This window comes from Buteo buteo, chromosome 2 (genome assembly GCF_964188355.1).
Source record: "Buteo buteo chromosome 2, bButBut1.hap1.1, whole genome shotgun sequence".
Taxonomy (NCBI): Eukaryota; Metazoa; Chordata; class Aves; order Accipitriformes; family Accipitridae; genus Buteo; species Buteo buteo.
Window position 1 is genome coordinate 68,181,745 of NC_134172.1, and position 16,092 is coordinate 68,197,836.

Sequence of the window (16,092 nt, forward strand, 5' to 3'; positions counted from 1 at the left end):
CTGGCTCATTCTTTTAGCAGAACAAACTGTTCCACGTTGAGGCAGGAGTTGGCTGTGTTTTAACAAAGGATTTTTCCCTTCTGACAGTGTTTTGCAAAAGACCCAAAAAAAGGAGTTTGGAGCCAAGTTACAAAAGGTCAGGAGAGGCGAGTCAAGCACTGGGTGTAGTTCCTGTATGTCACAGCCAGTCAAGGAAATGGGTGGGGAGAAGAGGAATGGCATTGCGAGCTGCAATAATATGTAAAAAGTGATATTAATGAGGAATGGGCTTTTGAATGAGGATGGCAAGTATGCAGGCACTATAATTTTTGCTACAAAAGAGCAGGCTTGTTAGGTAGGCTGAGGTCTCCACAATCATTTATCCATTTGAAGTAGGCATTTGAGAGAGTTCAAGTAGCACTAGAAGCAAGAAAAAGGCAGTTTTATTTGCTTCCCCTCCCCAAGCTGATTTCAAGGAGCTACCATACTCTCATCTCCCATCAGCCAAATGAATATTCAAAAGGCTTTTGCCAAGCAAACGCCAGTCAATCACCAGCACAATGCTGGGGGAAAGAAATACTGGGCTGAGACCTCTGCGTGGGACTGGCGCCTTGTCCCCCCAGGCTCTGCTCTAGCATCCCAACCATTTTTAATGTGGGGCAAGGTACTCCTGCAGAAGTTTGCTGGGTGCCACGGCTGCTCTGTCTGCTGTTTTGCCTGCTCCTTTCCGGGCCACGCAGCACGACGACACCGCTAGAGCAGAGCTGCTGTGTGGAGGCTGAGCATCCACTAGTGAGGGTGCTATGGGTGGGGAAGGTCCCTGGCACTGTGGTCCCAGCAACACAGCCCTCCCTAGGGAGCTGATGGCAGACCTTCCCTCTCCTCTTCTAGAAGCTGGGACCACAAACTTTTTTGGCATCGGATGGACAGGTTCCTGCTGAGGCCCCACTCCCTGTTCAGCAGCAGCAGCTGGTAGGGTCAGGGTCTTTCTGTGCTATGCATTGGGCATGGACAAACCAAGATGGCCAACTCTGGCCTTGCAGATGTTGGAAGGAGGGGAGCCAAGGGGATCTGCAGCAATTGACAGTATGTCATGCCTAATACTCAAGCTTTTCCAGGCCTCAGAGGATCCCTGAATAGAAAGAAACCACCCACCACTGGAACACAGCCACTTTTGTGGCTGGAAGGGGCAGATGTTCAACACCATACAACAATGCAACACAACAGTTGAGACTGTAAGTGAAGAATGCTGCATCCACTTAAAACTGAAGAGGGAAATTAGGGACACCATCTAATTCTGAAACTACCATTTGGTCCCTATGCTTACAGTTCACATACCTACTCTGCAAGAGTGGCACAGGGTTTTCTTCCATTGCCTTAAATAGACAATACCGTGGCCTAAAGCATTGAAGCACAAGAACTTTAGAAGCATATGGTCAGTCTAGCAAGTGTTCAGCTCCTTCAGCTGGAACACCATTTTCCAAAAAAGTCCAGCTCCTTTTTAGTACCTACATAAGTGACAGACTTCCAGAAGTCCCCACTTCCCAAGAGGTCCTGCTGACATAGAGCAGGGCAGACCATTAAGAGCGCTCAGCATCCTAATGCCCAAACCTTTGGCTGAAATATGCCTGATGAGAAGCCGAGCTTCTGAAGTCCTCCTCGCTGCAGCCAACATTAGGTGCTCCACCACTCAGCTGCCAAGAAGAGCAGGCACGGAGAACTACATCATCCCTACCACCAAACCCTCATCCACTGAGCCCCAAGAGCTCATAGGGGACAACCTTTTCCCTTTCTCTGAAACACTCACCATTTCTTTTAGGATTTCTAGTAAGAGAAAAATGGATTTGGGATTTCATTTGAGATCTCTGTGGGCAAGATCCAGGTGTCTGAATTGTGCACCTGCCAGCCAAATGCAATCCTTGTCATCAGCTTTCTGCTTTGAAAACTGTATTTGTTCAAAACCATTTGTCAAGCCACCCTGGACAGTACACAGAGATACAGAACAAAGTTCAAGGGTTATTTGTGATATGAACCGTGCTTGTCAGGACTCTTCTCTTCCTCCAGCTGTTTAGTTGCATTACTTGGAATGGATTGTCCTTACTGGAGAGTCAATTATTTTTTTAGTTGAAAACTCACCATCCTCTGCAGGTCAGCTGTAAGCTGAAAGCATCCCAGTTATTTACTGCTGGAAGCTAAAGGAATTTCCTTACTCTCAGAAGACAGACATTTAAAATTAGTTTCAAGTACAGTTGTGATAAACAAATAATGTTCTCCTCCTCTCCTTCTCCTGTTTTTTTGTTTATTTGTTTTTAAAATCACGCCTGCTGGTCTAACCAACCTTTTCCTTAGCTGCCCTCTGCAACTCCTCATTTAAAAATTCATTCTCAAGGATGCAGGGGAACTATAGACATCTTCTGAGAAAAATCAGCAAAGCCAGATCCCTGCTTTCAGAGCTCTCCCTTTGAAACTTGAATCCCCAGGAACCTCATTTTTTGAACACCATTTAAAAAACCCAAACCACTAAGTATTTGGGTTATTTTCCCCTTCCTCTGAAGGGCGGAAGGTTGGGAGTTGGGTTGTTGCTTTCCTACAGGGGACAGGGACTCGGGACTTCAGGTCTCTGCCGACAGCCAGCTGGGGGAGTCTCTTGCTGGCTGGAAGACGAGCTCACCACCCCACTCCACCTACCCGGCTCAATAGCTGGGGGATGGAAAGAGCTTTTGGCAGACTGATGAGGTAGACAAGAGGTGTTTTAAAACAGTATGATGGCCCAAATAAAGGGTTTGAGGGTTTGGACTGAGGTCTCCTGCAAGCCTTTATTCAAAATATTGATGTACTCATTAATTTGTGGATCACAAGGCCTTGATACAAGGAGATTCATTTAAAAAATTCAGGCATGCTGGGAGAATTGCTTCCTCGCCATGTGTTAGCGAGTCTGCCCATGAACTGCCAGCAATTACTAAGCCTCCACTCTGTATTCAAAGCTTTATACAATGGAGTTTATTATTTTTAAGCCTTTCAGACATCAATGTAGTGAACTTAAGAGAGCTATTTGGAAGATTAAGATACAAACACCATCATATTATTCAATTAGCTCCAACACTGAACACTTATTTCCGTAAAGAGTCACAGCTAATACTACATTTTGAACTGCCAACAGAGACAAATACTTACAGCTTTAAGTCACATTGCAGTATGGTCTTGTAAACCAAATTTAGGAAATAAGAACAAGGAAATTACTATCATTATGCAAATACTGCCCAATTACCGCCAAGCCATACCAAACCTGTCTTCAGGTCTCGGCCGTAAGCTTCAAAAATACACCTGTAGAAATTACAACCCAAGGAAATCCCTGCTTTCTGTGCATACAGCCAGGTGTGAAGTTACTAGTACATCTCCAACAGCTGTATTAGATGAGTTTTCTAGATATTTTATAGGTTCACAGAAGTGCAAAGAGGCTTGCTACCACCTCAGCGCCCCAGCTCATTGCCTGCTTAGGACAGATTCGCAGAGGAGAGCAGCAGCTCTGGGTTTTGACAGCAATGTGCCAACCCCAAGGGCTCCTGCCACGCGTGTTCGGGTCTTGCTCCCACGTTCTCAGCACACGCGGTAGAAACCCCTGTCCTGTCCACGCAAGTGGGTGCTGGCTCACCTTGAAAGAATGACACCACTTGCTTTTCCAAAGAGCTCTCCGCAGCCCCCTTTGCAGAATTAAGGCCTTTGCTGAGCCGTATTGCTGGCTCATCTCCCCAGTGTCCTATTTTGGGGCCTTTGTGGGTGCCATAGAAACATATAACAACTCAAGCTGGGAGGGACCACTGGAGGACATCTGGGCCAACCCCCCTACTCCCAGCAAAGAGTTTCCATCAGTTCTTCACCAGACAGTCAAAGCTGCCTGTCAGTACCAAGCTCCTGCTTCCTATAACCTTCTGCTGCATGGGTACAGAACAGCTTTCTGGCCACTTGCATGATCTATAAAGACCGTTGAGCTCAAAAAAGAGAAAGAAGAAAAAAAACCAAACCATAAATGTAGACAGGTCCCAGGACTTTTTGGTCCTTCCTGTGACAACAGCAAATAGAGTTTACTAATAGCTGCTTTATTTGCCCAAATCAGACATGCAGACAGGTGACATAAAGGGTAGTGATGGGAGAAAACAGGGTAAGGATTTGTGCCTGCTTTCTATCATTACGCTCCTTAAAGGAGAGCTGACTGTTGCATTTTGCCCTCTTGAAATCATTCCACCCTTTGCAAACAATTGTGTGAGTTGGATGAGACTGGGTGGAAGACTAGCAGGATAGGAACAAGATCCTTCCATAGGAATAAGGGAATAACCAAGGAATGAAATGAAATAAGAGTCAATTTAAAAAAAAATAATTTTGCCTATTTGAAGGCTCTCATTTCATTTAAATTGAAGCCTTTGGAGAAAAGCTGTCTTTCAGGAATGTGTAATTTGCCAGGCCTTCAACTGAACATGGAAAAGTTCTCCTTGCGAAGTATACCATGGATAACAGAAATAGTCCTCATTTACACCACCAAAAGCATCACGGCCTTTGTTATAACCTCAGAGAAACAGAAATCAAGACTTCCTCCTCCTTTTTCTGAAAGGAATGAAGGGTGGTCTCATTACACCAGTCTAAAACATTCATCATCATCATTAGGGTGAATGGCACAGTATACATTATTAACCCTGTTTAACATAACTAAGAAAACAGCAGGATAAACTAAACTGCAGGAGGAGTCAGTACAGGGGATGATAATGTAAAAATAACGTTTTATGCTCTGTCAGCAGGCAGTCTGCAAATACAGGAATGGGGATGACCGGCTGGCTCAGGGGCTTGGTGATGGCATGATGGAGCCTTTCATTTCTAGGGCAGCAGTCCAGATCATAGTCATGTTAGCAGAACATGGTCCTCCAGGCACCTGCTTTCTTCCTTGGGCTGGGAGAGAGCAGGCTTGGAAGCATCTTAATGATAATGCACCAAAATGACAGCATGTCACGCTGGATAAAGCTCAGGACAGCAGGAACTCCTGCCGTACACAAGTCCATAATCACCTGCCTGCAAAGGGTGAAGCAAATAGAGGTCTACAGTGTCAGGGGAGCAAGGGGAAGACGTGTTCACGGTCTGCAGGACTTGTTCCCAGTCAAGTCGGAAGCAGACAAGGTAGCTTCGCAGTGAAACCCCACAAGAGTAATGCTCTTAAGATCAATCACACAAATCCTTGCGTCAAGCTGCTTACCCAAGCGGACAGGATCAGGCAGAGCAGCCCAACGACAGGGTTTGTTAAGTGAACCCTCCCTGGATTAACGCTGTAAAACTGTACATACCTTCCAGCGACAGCTGTGAAAGTGTTTTGCGGCACTGTCTAAAACACTGAAGAGCTATACTGCCACTTTTTTTGAGGTTCTTCTAGACCATCTGCTTTCATATCAAAAGGACTCAGCAATCGCTAGGGGCAGCACCCAAAATTCAGGGCCAGCTGCTCCTATCCATACCCTTCATCCTCTCTCCCCTTCTAAAATCAGGCACAAGTCTCATCACCACCTGGCAAGTGCTGGTGAGTGGTGAAAAGCCGCTAGCGAAGAAGATACCATCACCTTTTATGTTACACAAGTTGCCATCTTGGGCAAGGTCCCAGGGGACTGCAGCTCCCTGCCAGCCAAGCCTTGCTCATAGGAGGCTATTCAGGTTACAGTGAGCAACACACCACTTACTGTCCCCCAGAGCATACAGATGTTCTGAAACCATTCACGGGATCATCTATGTTATGAAATTGCTGCTAGCCTCTTCATTGCCTGGCATCTTCTCCTCATCCTTCCCTTCCTCTGCCAGCAGTTAGTTCTATGGCATTTTAGCTTCTCCCCAAGGGATGCTTGCTGAGCCTCTCCCCAGAGCATCTCTTTTTAGGATCCTCCATAAGACAACTCCGAAGACTCTCACAAGTCACACATCCATGTGAACTTCCATACACACACACGCCAGTACGGAGCTCACCCTCCCCAATGCACAAAGCGGCTTGAATGATTACAAGACCCACAACTTGGGGAAAAGTCTACAGCCTTAAACGTGTGTTGTCCCAGCACGAGGATCACACAAACCACACAAGGGTAAAAGAAGGTGGTTAGACAGGATAAGTGCCTGAAGATACCACATCCCCTATGTTGACAATTTGATTTCTTCCCTTTTACCAGTGTCAGGCTTGCTGTTCCAAGACACAGTTTTACTGCAGGAGGGTTCCCAGCTACAGGCAGAGTCTGAGGGAAGAGCTGGCAGATCTACCTGTAGTCTGAGATTTACAACCCCCTAGTCTCGAAGCAGGCCCAACCTGTTATCCTGCCCTGGAGAGCACACACTGCCAGCTGCCCAGCCTTGCAGCATCCCACCCGGGCACATCATTAAGTAACTCAAGATATCTTGAAGAGGAAAGGGCTTGGGATTTTGGGTTTTGGGAAGGGCAGAACAGAGATGAAAGCAAAGCTTCTGTCCAAAAGAGATGGATTTTCCCAAATGCTGGGCCACGCCTCTTGCACATGTGATAAAAATTTCATATGACAGATATTCACACCAAAGATGAAAGAGCTGGCCCCAAGTTACACTCTGCTGCGAAGTTGCTTTCGTGTGCTTCTCAACAGCCTGCGGAAGCCATTGAACCCAACTATATGACCAGACGGAAATATAGATATCTGTCTTTTCATTATTTCTGGAGAGTTAGATATTCCCCAGAAGCATTTTTACCCACCCCCAAACACCACAAGGCTTGATTTTCCTGCCACGTCTCAAAGATGCTCGTTTCCATCTACTCAACCACTGCCTCCCACACCGGCTGGAGTTCGGTTGCTGACACGAGGCAGGGGTCTCAGGCCAGCAGCTCTCCTGGATCCGCCACTGGACCCTCCGGCTCTTGCAGAGGGAAGAGAGGCTGCATGCCATCAGGACAAAGGAGGTTCAGCATCGCTCCTTCTGCAGCTCTGCTGCACCTGAAACGCAGGCAGCTGGAGGCAGCTCCTGCCAGCGCCCGGATGCGGCTGTCGCACAGAGGCTTCCCCTGGGCTTATCCCATGGGAATGGCAAGGGGTGCTCCTGGCACAACACAGGAGCAGGCGGTTTTAGCCCATTTCAGGGATGCTGGAAAGCCTTTCTTGACGTTTAGGAAGTGGTAAAAGGGGTGGCCAGCACTGTTACCCCCCCGCTGGAAAGGAGGAAAGCGAAGCGGGGAGAGATGAAACAATCTGCCCAAGGTACGATACATCCACACACTGCAGTGGGGAGCAGCGCCATGCGCCAGCATCTTTATTCACAAAGCAATTACCTCTCCCTAGCATCCACCTGGGTTTAAAGCAGAAAGGCAGCACAGGAGCAAATGCAGAATACATTAAAGGAAAACTTCATGCCGAGGCCAAAGGAGCACCAGAAACCTGCTCTACCCAAACCGGCCATCGATTTAAAACTAAAGGAAGAACTGAAAGCAATGCTAAAGAAGACTTCTCAGCTCAAGGAGCAACCACCTTGCTAGTGCACGTCTGCAGTTATGCAGGGAGCCCCAGGATCTCACAGAGCACACTCTCTAGGCACCTATAAAACCATTTAAATGGATCATCCTGTTCTGTTTTCTCCAGGAAAACAGAAGAAAGGCCCATGAGATGGTTATGCTTTCCACTCCATCCAGGTTCTTCACACACTGGCTATGGAAAAGGGTACAGACCGCCTTCCCACTGCCACAGCTCCTGGCTGGAAGGGAAATGCTGTCACCGGCATGTTACAGAAAGGGAAATGAGGCACAAAGCAATTTTAAATAACTCGCCCAAGGTCACAGGAAGCTTATAGCAAAGCAAGTAATTGAACCCTGGACTTGTGAGTCCCCAGTCTAGTTATTTATCAGAGATCATCCTTTTAATGGGTCACCTATAGTCAGAAACCCTCCCAGTTTGCATACAAAAGCACTGCCAAGAGGTTATGCTGAATTATATTGGCACAGAGATTTATTACCAGTTTCCCTTCCAGCCCGACATGCTCAAAGGGTTGTTCTGGAAATAAAATAAAATAAAACCTGCACCATGTTTGGTGTGCTGGAACAGACAACTCCCCTGCAGACAGCTGAACCACCAAAGTGCTTGTAAGGCTCCAGATCAACCTGGGAGATAAGGAGGCATTTTTCCTCTGCAGTTAATCGCGTTGTTTTGAAGGGTGGCCTCCTGTGAGTAAGTGCTTACCAGTTCCTGAGTTTCACCTTGGATTTGCATCTTCATTCACAAACATCTCTAGATGAAACAATATACTGCAGCCTTAGCACTGAGCCAAACGTGAAAAAGCCTTTCCCTTCGCACAACACCTCTCCTTGAACCTGGCGTGCCATCAGTTTGTGTTGCTACAAAAACAACCGAATGCACTTCTCCCATGCTTTCATGGGCCACGGGCACAGTTCTTTGCCTTCCTAGAGAAAATTGGCCTACAGCATCTCTCAGCATACCCCAGTCCATTCACAGAAACTAGAAACGGCCTTTGCTGGAGCCTTCCCTACTCTCAGGGTACCCTCACCAGGCACGGCCAGTTGAAGGCATCTCGGTGGCACCCAGGCTGGCTGCTCCTGTGAGTCTCCAGCGTGGGGAGAGCTGCTGTTGGAGCCCCAGCAGTACCACCTCCCCACGTACCCCAGTGCCGCCTTGGGGGGCAGCTTGCCTCGCTCCCAGAGCCCAGAGGAACAGCAGAGCCCGGGCTGCAGCTCTGCTCCGTGCCCCAAACCCCTCTGACCTCCAGCACGGGGAGAAGCCCACGCACATGCAAACGGGAACAGGCATCCCCAAATCATTCTGATAAACAGATGCAATTTTTAATACAACAGACAATTAAACCACGTCCGTAGATATCTACAGCGCTCAGATAATTCTCAGTTGATGACAAACAGTGAAAGTGTTGGGCAATAGGTTTGGAAAGGGCCATGCAGGATGGAATTTGCCTTTCACGCAATACAATGCAGGCTGCACAGAGGGGCAGTCAAACAGTTAGTCCGGGTTTAGCCAAGACGTTTATGCAGCGTTTAAGCATCCAGGGGCCTCATCTTTCTGTGTACAAGCAATTTAATTTGTCAAACTGGTATTGTATACATGACCTGAGCAGATAGGTCAATAAGAAATAAGAGTAGGAAGGGAGGGATGAGGGATGGGCATGCAAGGGCATCAGAAAAACAGCATCTGAGCTGCAAGTTGGGAAAACTTTACAGTTACACGTACTGACTGGGGAGGATACAAAAATGAAAACAGAGGTAGACCGCTGCGGTCAGATCCCAGAACAGCTTCACAGCTCCACGCTCAGGGCTACAGCCACCTGCTTGGGGAACAATGAGCATTATTCGGTGCTAACCCCCAACCACCACCTTCATAGGGAGCACCAAACTCCATTGGCTCAACAGGAAGAGAGAAGAAAAAGAAAAAAAGAGAGAACTTTGCCTCCACTAAGACTGTGTTACAGAAAAAAAAATGCCAAGCACTACCAAATTAAAGGGATAGAGGTCAATTCTGCTTTGCAAAGCATCTGAGTGGGGAATTCTTTACTTTGCATTCCGCTGCAGATCTGCAGGTGAACGTTTGCTCGCAAGAAAAATTTCTCTCTCAGGGTGGGGAAATTAAATATATCTTTTCTCCATCTCTTCTTTACTGGCAGAGCAGAGGCAGCTGTTCGGTAGAAGAGCTGATCACAGTCATATAAGCATGATAACCCTGCCCCTTTTTTGCTTTAAGGCTACTCACCAGAAGACCTTGCTGTCACTCCACAACACCTGACCATAAACCCTAGTGAGGAGCATGTTCAATGCTGTAGCTGGGACCAGAGATTTCATGCAAAGCACCCAGTTTTGTGAAAGCACCACATGCTTTGCACGCCATGGGTCCTGTCATCAGTACAACCACACTGTCTGACTGCCACGAACCCCTCAGCCCTCTGCAAGAACCAGTTCAGCAGAAGCACCTCCAGTAGGTTATTAGCAACAAGAACCAACTAGCAGCCGTGGGCCTCCAGATCCATCTGCCCTAAACACAGGGCTGAAGAGACACGACATCAACTATGTCAAAAATTTGCTTGCTTTGAAATCCTACTGCTGCTTATTTGTGTTATAGGAGTACCCAGAGGCCTCAGCCAAGCCAACATCTGCCCTACAAAGCTCGGGCTGGAGAAGTGCATTTGCACATGTAATGGCCACCTCCATGTAGAGGACCCACCCCGTGGCCAGTCACAAGCAGCTCATAGTGTCAGAGTAGAAATAAATAACAGCCAGGTTTTGAGGAGACGAGGTGCAGCAGCAGGGCAGGCAGGCTATAGGAGAGCTCCCACAGAAGTGCTGGGAGCCAAGCCACCGGCTGGACATCGCGGACAGTGCTGTCCCTGGGGCTTTTCTAGTGCTCCCATAGCAGAGCTATAAGCTCTGCCTCCCAGCAGCCAAAACACCCTGGTGAAAATGCTGTGCACGCAGCCGGACCGCACTTGACAAACCCCCACAAGGATATAGAAGAGGTTGTTAACCTAAACAGACAGGTCTGAGATTGATTCGTAGGAAGGATGAAATCAGGAGGTAAAAATAACACTTCCAACACACCACTGACACACCGAGCCCTTAATCCAACGGACTATTTACACGCCAAGAGCATTCCTCGCTGCTCTTACCTTCATCTGTAAGGTCTGAGACAACGACTGCTTTGGAGGAGCCTGTTTGAAGGCAACTGGCAGCCCAGGGAACAGCTGAGCATGAGAACTGGGTTTTGCAGGAGGAAGAGTTAAATAATTGAAGGGACAACTAAGCACAGCTCACTAGATTTTGCTCCACAATCCAAGAGCTGAAAGTTGAAAACTCAAATAATTTCCTCCTTGAATGCATTAAATTCCAGTTTTCCTATTTCAAAGTCTTCTACTTGCTTCAGCATCCAGATATGCACTTCCCAAATGCACTGCTAGGAATAGGGTGTTGTAAACAAAGTTTTACAAAAAAGGAAGGTTAACACACAACATATTTTTCCCATTACTTCAATACATCCTGCAAGCTCTGCAAGCTTGGTAAAGAAAGAGTCTATTTAAAAATCTAGGGTGGGGAAGAATTAGCTCACCAAAACCATAAACAGATTTGCTTTGCACTTTCAGTCCAAGAGAAAAACAAGACAGGCTATGTGCATATTGATGCACACAATAGCACAATCATTTAAAAAAAAAAAAAAAAAGAATTGGGAGGGAGAGGACACCAGAAGAGGGTGGGGGCAAGGAGTGGACAGAAAGGGGCCAAGTCCTAGAGCAGAAATCCTGAGTTTGGTTCCTAAAGCTCCCTAAGAAGGTATTGGAAAGCCTCCATGCACCAGCACAGGACTGCGAGCATGCAGGGAGGATGACACATGTTGCTACAGTGCCGTGATCCGTCTCTGGGTGCAAGCCCTTGGGTAATAAATGACATTGTTTTCTGCAGACGTAACACAAAGGAATCTTTCCCACTTACCCAGTGACCTTCCACACCAAGCATCCAAATACATTATTACTATCTTTCAGTGGCAAATACCAAGGGATATAACATTTAATTCCCTTCTCCCTACTCTCCCTCCAAAGAAGCCCCAACTCTGTTTACCAAGTCAGAGTGAAGCTACAAAAGCTTTACCCGCTTCCTCCTGCCAAATTCTCCATTTATAATGGTAAGACAACCCAGAGAGCAACAACGTTCGCTGTGTTTGCAAGATTACTGCCATAAGGTATCTGAGGACCCACCTAGTGTGTAATGAATGGAGGCAGCTTCAAGGAGGACAGCTCTCAGAAGGCTGAGGGTCAACGTGGATCCCAGCATAACACATGCTACAGCAGGGTTCGTCAGTTTATTCCTACCAGTTTAACAGACTAGATTTAGCCTGCAAAACTGGAATTGTGTCAGGAAAACTACAGCAAACGGCATCAGTCCAGGTGTCGTACTCCCAATGCTGATTATTTAATAAAGTCTAGAAACAAGCAGTCTCCAGCCATGGCACAAACTGGGTAGAAATCACTCTAGGGTTTCAAAATTCCCATTTCCATCAGGACACTGTCATTTATCACACACAGCCATGAGTTGGGTGAATGAATTCCCTGCTAGTCTGCTCACTAAGGCTTAACCATAGAGCTTCATTTCTTACAAATAAAATGGTTTTGCTCTGGTATGAGCCCAATTTCTTCTTCAAAAATCTGGAATGGCGTAATGGAAAACTAGAGTGTTATTTACAAGCACACTTCTTCCATCCATAGAAGCCAAGGGGAAAACACATCGCTCTCCTGACCCCTCGTCCACAAGACGGGACAGATGAACATTTATTAAGTTATATGGATTCTTAGGGGTGGGGGAAAAAAAAAAAAAATAATCAGTAGTCTAGCATAAAGACAGAGGAGCACCAGCCAGGAGAAGAGTACAAAAAGCACAGGACATCTGACTCTGTCCTGTCCAAGGCATGATGTTCAGGAGCAAAAAAAATTGCCCCCTTCCCAGAGAGTCCTGGGAGCATAACCCAAGACCTGTACCGACCATGGAGCAGAGCAGGGCTCAAAGGTTAACGGAGCAAACCATTGTATGATCACTTATTTCAGCTCTCAGGCTAGAAAAGCCCTCATAGGAGAATCCTGTAATACACTGAAATACGCCAAATTTCTCTGCCCAAGCTACACAAGACAGAAATGTGCATGGTGCGCATTGTACATGGAGCCCGAGGTAGCAGCCACGACCTACCTGTGCGAGGGACCACGTCCTCAGCCTGTCATTCTCCAGTTCCTCCTCTGCGCTCGTGCGCATCTTTAAAGTGCCTGCAGTCGCTTCAGCTGCGCTGGGATTCGGGGCTGGAACAGAAGATGTTACACCAAAAATTACTCCTGCACCTCCAAAGGAGAAGGCGACCCTTAGTTAGTAAAGGCTAAAAGTAAAACTAAAACACTGATCAGTTTAGGGTGTTTTCCAGCTCATGCTATCTGCCCCGCCATGCTTCCACAGTACAGCCTCACTGAAGCATCCCAAAACACCCATCTTTGATTTTTTTTTTTTTTTTTCCCCACTCAATTAGCAAAGACATCATTTATCAGAAGTTAACCAAGTTCACTGAATTAATCACCAAGCGCTCAGCTGTGCTGCTCTCAACCCAGTAAAAGTAAAAACCTCCCAGCTGCGGCATGCTGGAAACCAGGGATGCTGCTTCCCAGCTGTCAGCCACTACTCATGGGCTCAGTTCATTAACAGGACTGGAAATGGCGATGGCCGAGAACATATTTAAAGAAGCAATCACAGCACCCTGACCGACACCGCTGCAGCCTGCAGCTATATATAACCTCCAGCTTTGCTTGTAGCTGTGGGCTTCCTCTCTCCCCTCCATTTTCCTCTGCTGCCATCCAGTCCCCATTCCCTCATCCCCGGAGAAGCAGCAGTGCCAGCCCGATATATTTCATAATTTCTAAACTTAACTGTCTAAAGGGATAACCAGCCAAGTGGATTTCTGGAATTAAGTTCAGACCAGGGCAGAAAACAGCATACTGAAAAACAAAGAGTCACCCTGGAAAAAGGTGAGCCAGAGCTCATAATAAGGATGAAAAATAAGAAAATTATGTTGTGATTCCAGAGTAAAGGAAAATTCGTGCTTGTGTGCTGCTCCTGCCCGAGCACAGCCAGCGACAGGTTCTCCTCCCCCAGCAACACGTCCCGAGTGTCTGTGCTTCAGCCAGCGCGTGTGCTCAGGCTAACGTCCCCTGCCAAAGCCCTGCTGATCTGCTTCTCAGTTTGGATCCTGCTGACCATACACTTTGCACACGACCGGTGAGTTTCTTTGATTAAAATAAGTAAGTAAATAAGTGGCATGGAGAGATTTCACCAAATAACTAGCATAGATGCATTACAACTTGGGAAGGTGCTCCCCAACCCCACCCAAAATCCTGCAGACAAGAAGCTTCCACTCTGGCTGTAACCACACAGACCGAACCCCAGCAGGAGTTAAAAAAGAAAAGAAAATTTAAATTAAAAAAAAAAAAAAAGGTAAAGCAATTGGACAAGTGTTGAAGGACATATAAAGGTTTTTCCTCGCTAAGCACTCGGGTGTCCCGACGCTCCCTGCTACAGAGCCATGCTTGGACAAAGCTTCCCCCAGACCCGTGGTGCTGGTTGCTGTATGTTATTTGCTGTATGTTATTTTCCTGACTTAATTCACAGGAAACGCAAAGTGAGCACAAAACGGGGAAAATTCAGCCCCAAGTCTAGCAAATCACAGGAGTTCAGAGAACAAGAAAAAAATGCTTTAAATGCCTGCTAGATGCCACAGCTTTTTCTTTTTTCCTTTCTTTTCTTTTTTTTCTCCCCTGAAATGAAGGGAAGGCTTATTCTGAACCAATTAGGTTTCAACACACTTGGAAAGATCCCAGTGTTGAATGCCGGGACCTTGACATAACAGGTGACAACCTTTTCTATGCCAGAAAAAGTTTAACATATAATAAGAAACAAATATCAGACTGCTGATGGAGTGGGTTTTTAGTCCAGTAATTTGTGTAAATGTCCTGTAACAACTTGCACAACACTACAGTCTCCCAAATGAAGTGATAACAGCACAGCCCGGGCTGCTTATCTGCCACTCGTCCTTCAATAACACTACCGCTCCTCTCCCTTTATTACACGAGCTCTCTCCTCTACAGCAGGTTTAATATCATTCACACACTCCTTTAGGGATTCAACATATGCCTAAGACTTTAACAAACAAGATTTTGTGATCCTTGGAGCACCTCAGTTAAGAAGAGTGACCTTGATCACAGCACTCTGAGCAGCTTGGCGCTTCCTGAAATTAAACATGGTTTAAATAGAAACTTAAGCTGGAGGCAGAGAAAAATCTGAGTTTCCCAAAACCTTGTTCTGAAATATGGAGCAAAAACCCTGCAAATTTGGCACCATGAGCCACTATTACCCTGGCAGCTCCTCCTTGAATTGCCTGAAGTTGCTGCTTCAAGTAAAATAATATAGGAGAGAGCTGGGACAAGGGAGCAGGGGTTGGGCTTTCCTCCAAGCAGCACATGCAAACAGTTCAGCTGCTTATCCCTGAAACTGGAACAGCAAGAAGGACGACCAAGGCATGCTTTTTTTCCTAACTTCTTTCAGATATTAAAATCCCAGCATCTGATAGCCATGATACACTCAGGTCTCTGTCTCGGGGACTGTGCCGGAGCCACTGATGATCATTACCATCCCACTGACATCCTTTCCAAGTCTTAAGGTTTCCTCAGGCTTGACTGAGCAGCTCAAAACCTGCAAACAGTTCAAGAACGGAGAGTATGTTCCCCAAATATCAAACTCGACACAGAGAATACATCATCCTCATATACCTGGGGGTTTAAAACCATAATGCCTGAACCAGCTGGGACAGCAGGCTCATGAAAAGGGAGGGAGAAACAACAGTCTCCCAGCAGCATCCCTGTGCAGGGATCCACTGAGGGTCTGTACATTTAAAAGTCAAAACCCTTACAAAGCCTCAAGAATAGAGATTGTTCTGTTTTCCTTTCACCTGGCAACCCCATCTCAGATTTATTTATTTTTTTTAACAGCTGTTAGCTCTCTTCTTGCTCTCTTTTGGGTTTTTTTTTTGATGCAGCTGGAAAGGGAACAAGGCTGCCCCAGAACAAAGCCTCCTTGCAGAGCAAAGCCTGGTTCAACCTGATACTCGCACAAGCAGACAAGGCAGCCCCAAGCCCGGCTCTCGGCACACTGCCCTGCCGGAGGTCGGGCTGAGGAAGAGCAAAATGATACAGAAAAAGATGAAAACAATTCCATGCCCGCCAGTCCCCAAAGGGGAATCTTTGGGGTATGTTTCTTCACGTTTTCTTGCTGTTCCCAGGACTGGGAAACAGGCACTTTGCAAGACCCCAGCTTTGGCAGAGATGGGCACCTGCCTGTGGTGCCCACATGGACCTTCCTGTGGTCCATGGGGCCTTCTGCCCCAAAAGCCAAGAACATGGCAAGGTTTTCTTACCACGCTGCTCCACGTCCTAACATCCGTAACAAAACAAGTCTTTTGGTTCCCTTCAATGAGCGTTGCAGTCCCGTTTACAACAGTTATGATTTAGCAGCTCTCACAGATTATCTTGAAGTTGATTAAAGATGGTTGT

At 46.8% G+C, this 16,092-nt stretch overlaps 1 protein-coding gene across 2 annotated transcripts in view; it reads right to left on the reverse strand.

Annotated features, from left to right (window-relative positions):
* Nucleotides 1–16,092, reverse strand: part of ZHX3 (zinc fingers and homeoboxes 3) — a 51,123-nt gene that overhangs the window by 19,116 nt on the left and 15,915 nt on the right. For both annotated transcript variants that reach the window (XM_075059391.1, XM_075059407.1), the window contains exon 2: nucleotides 12,695–12,801. The gene's annotated coding sequence lies outside the window, so the exon portion shown is untranslated. The remainder of the gene's footprint in view (nucleotides 1–12,694; nucleotides 12,802–16,092) is intronic.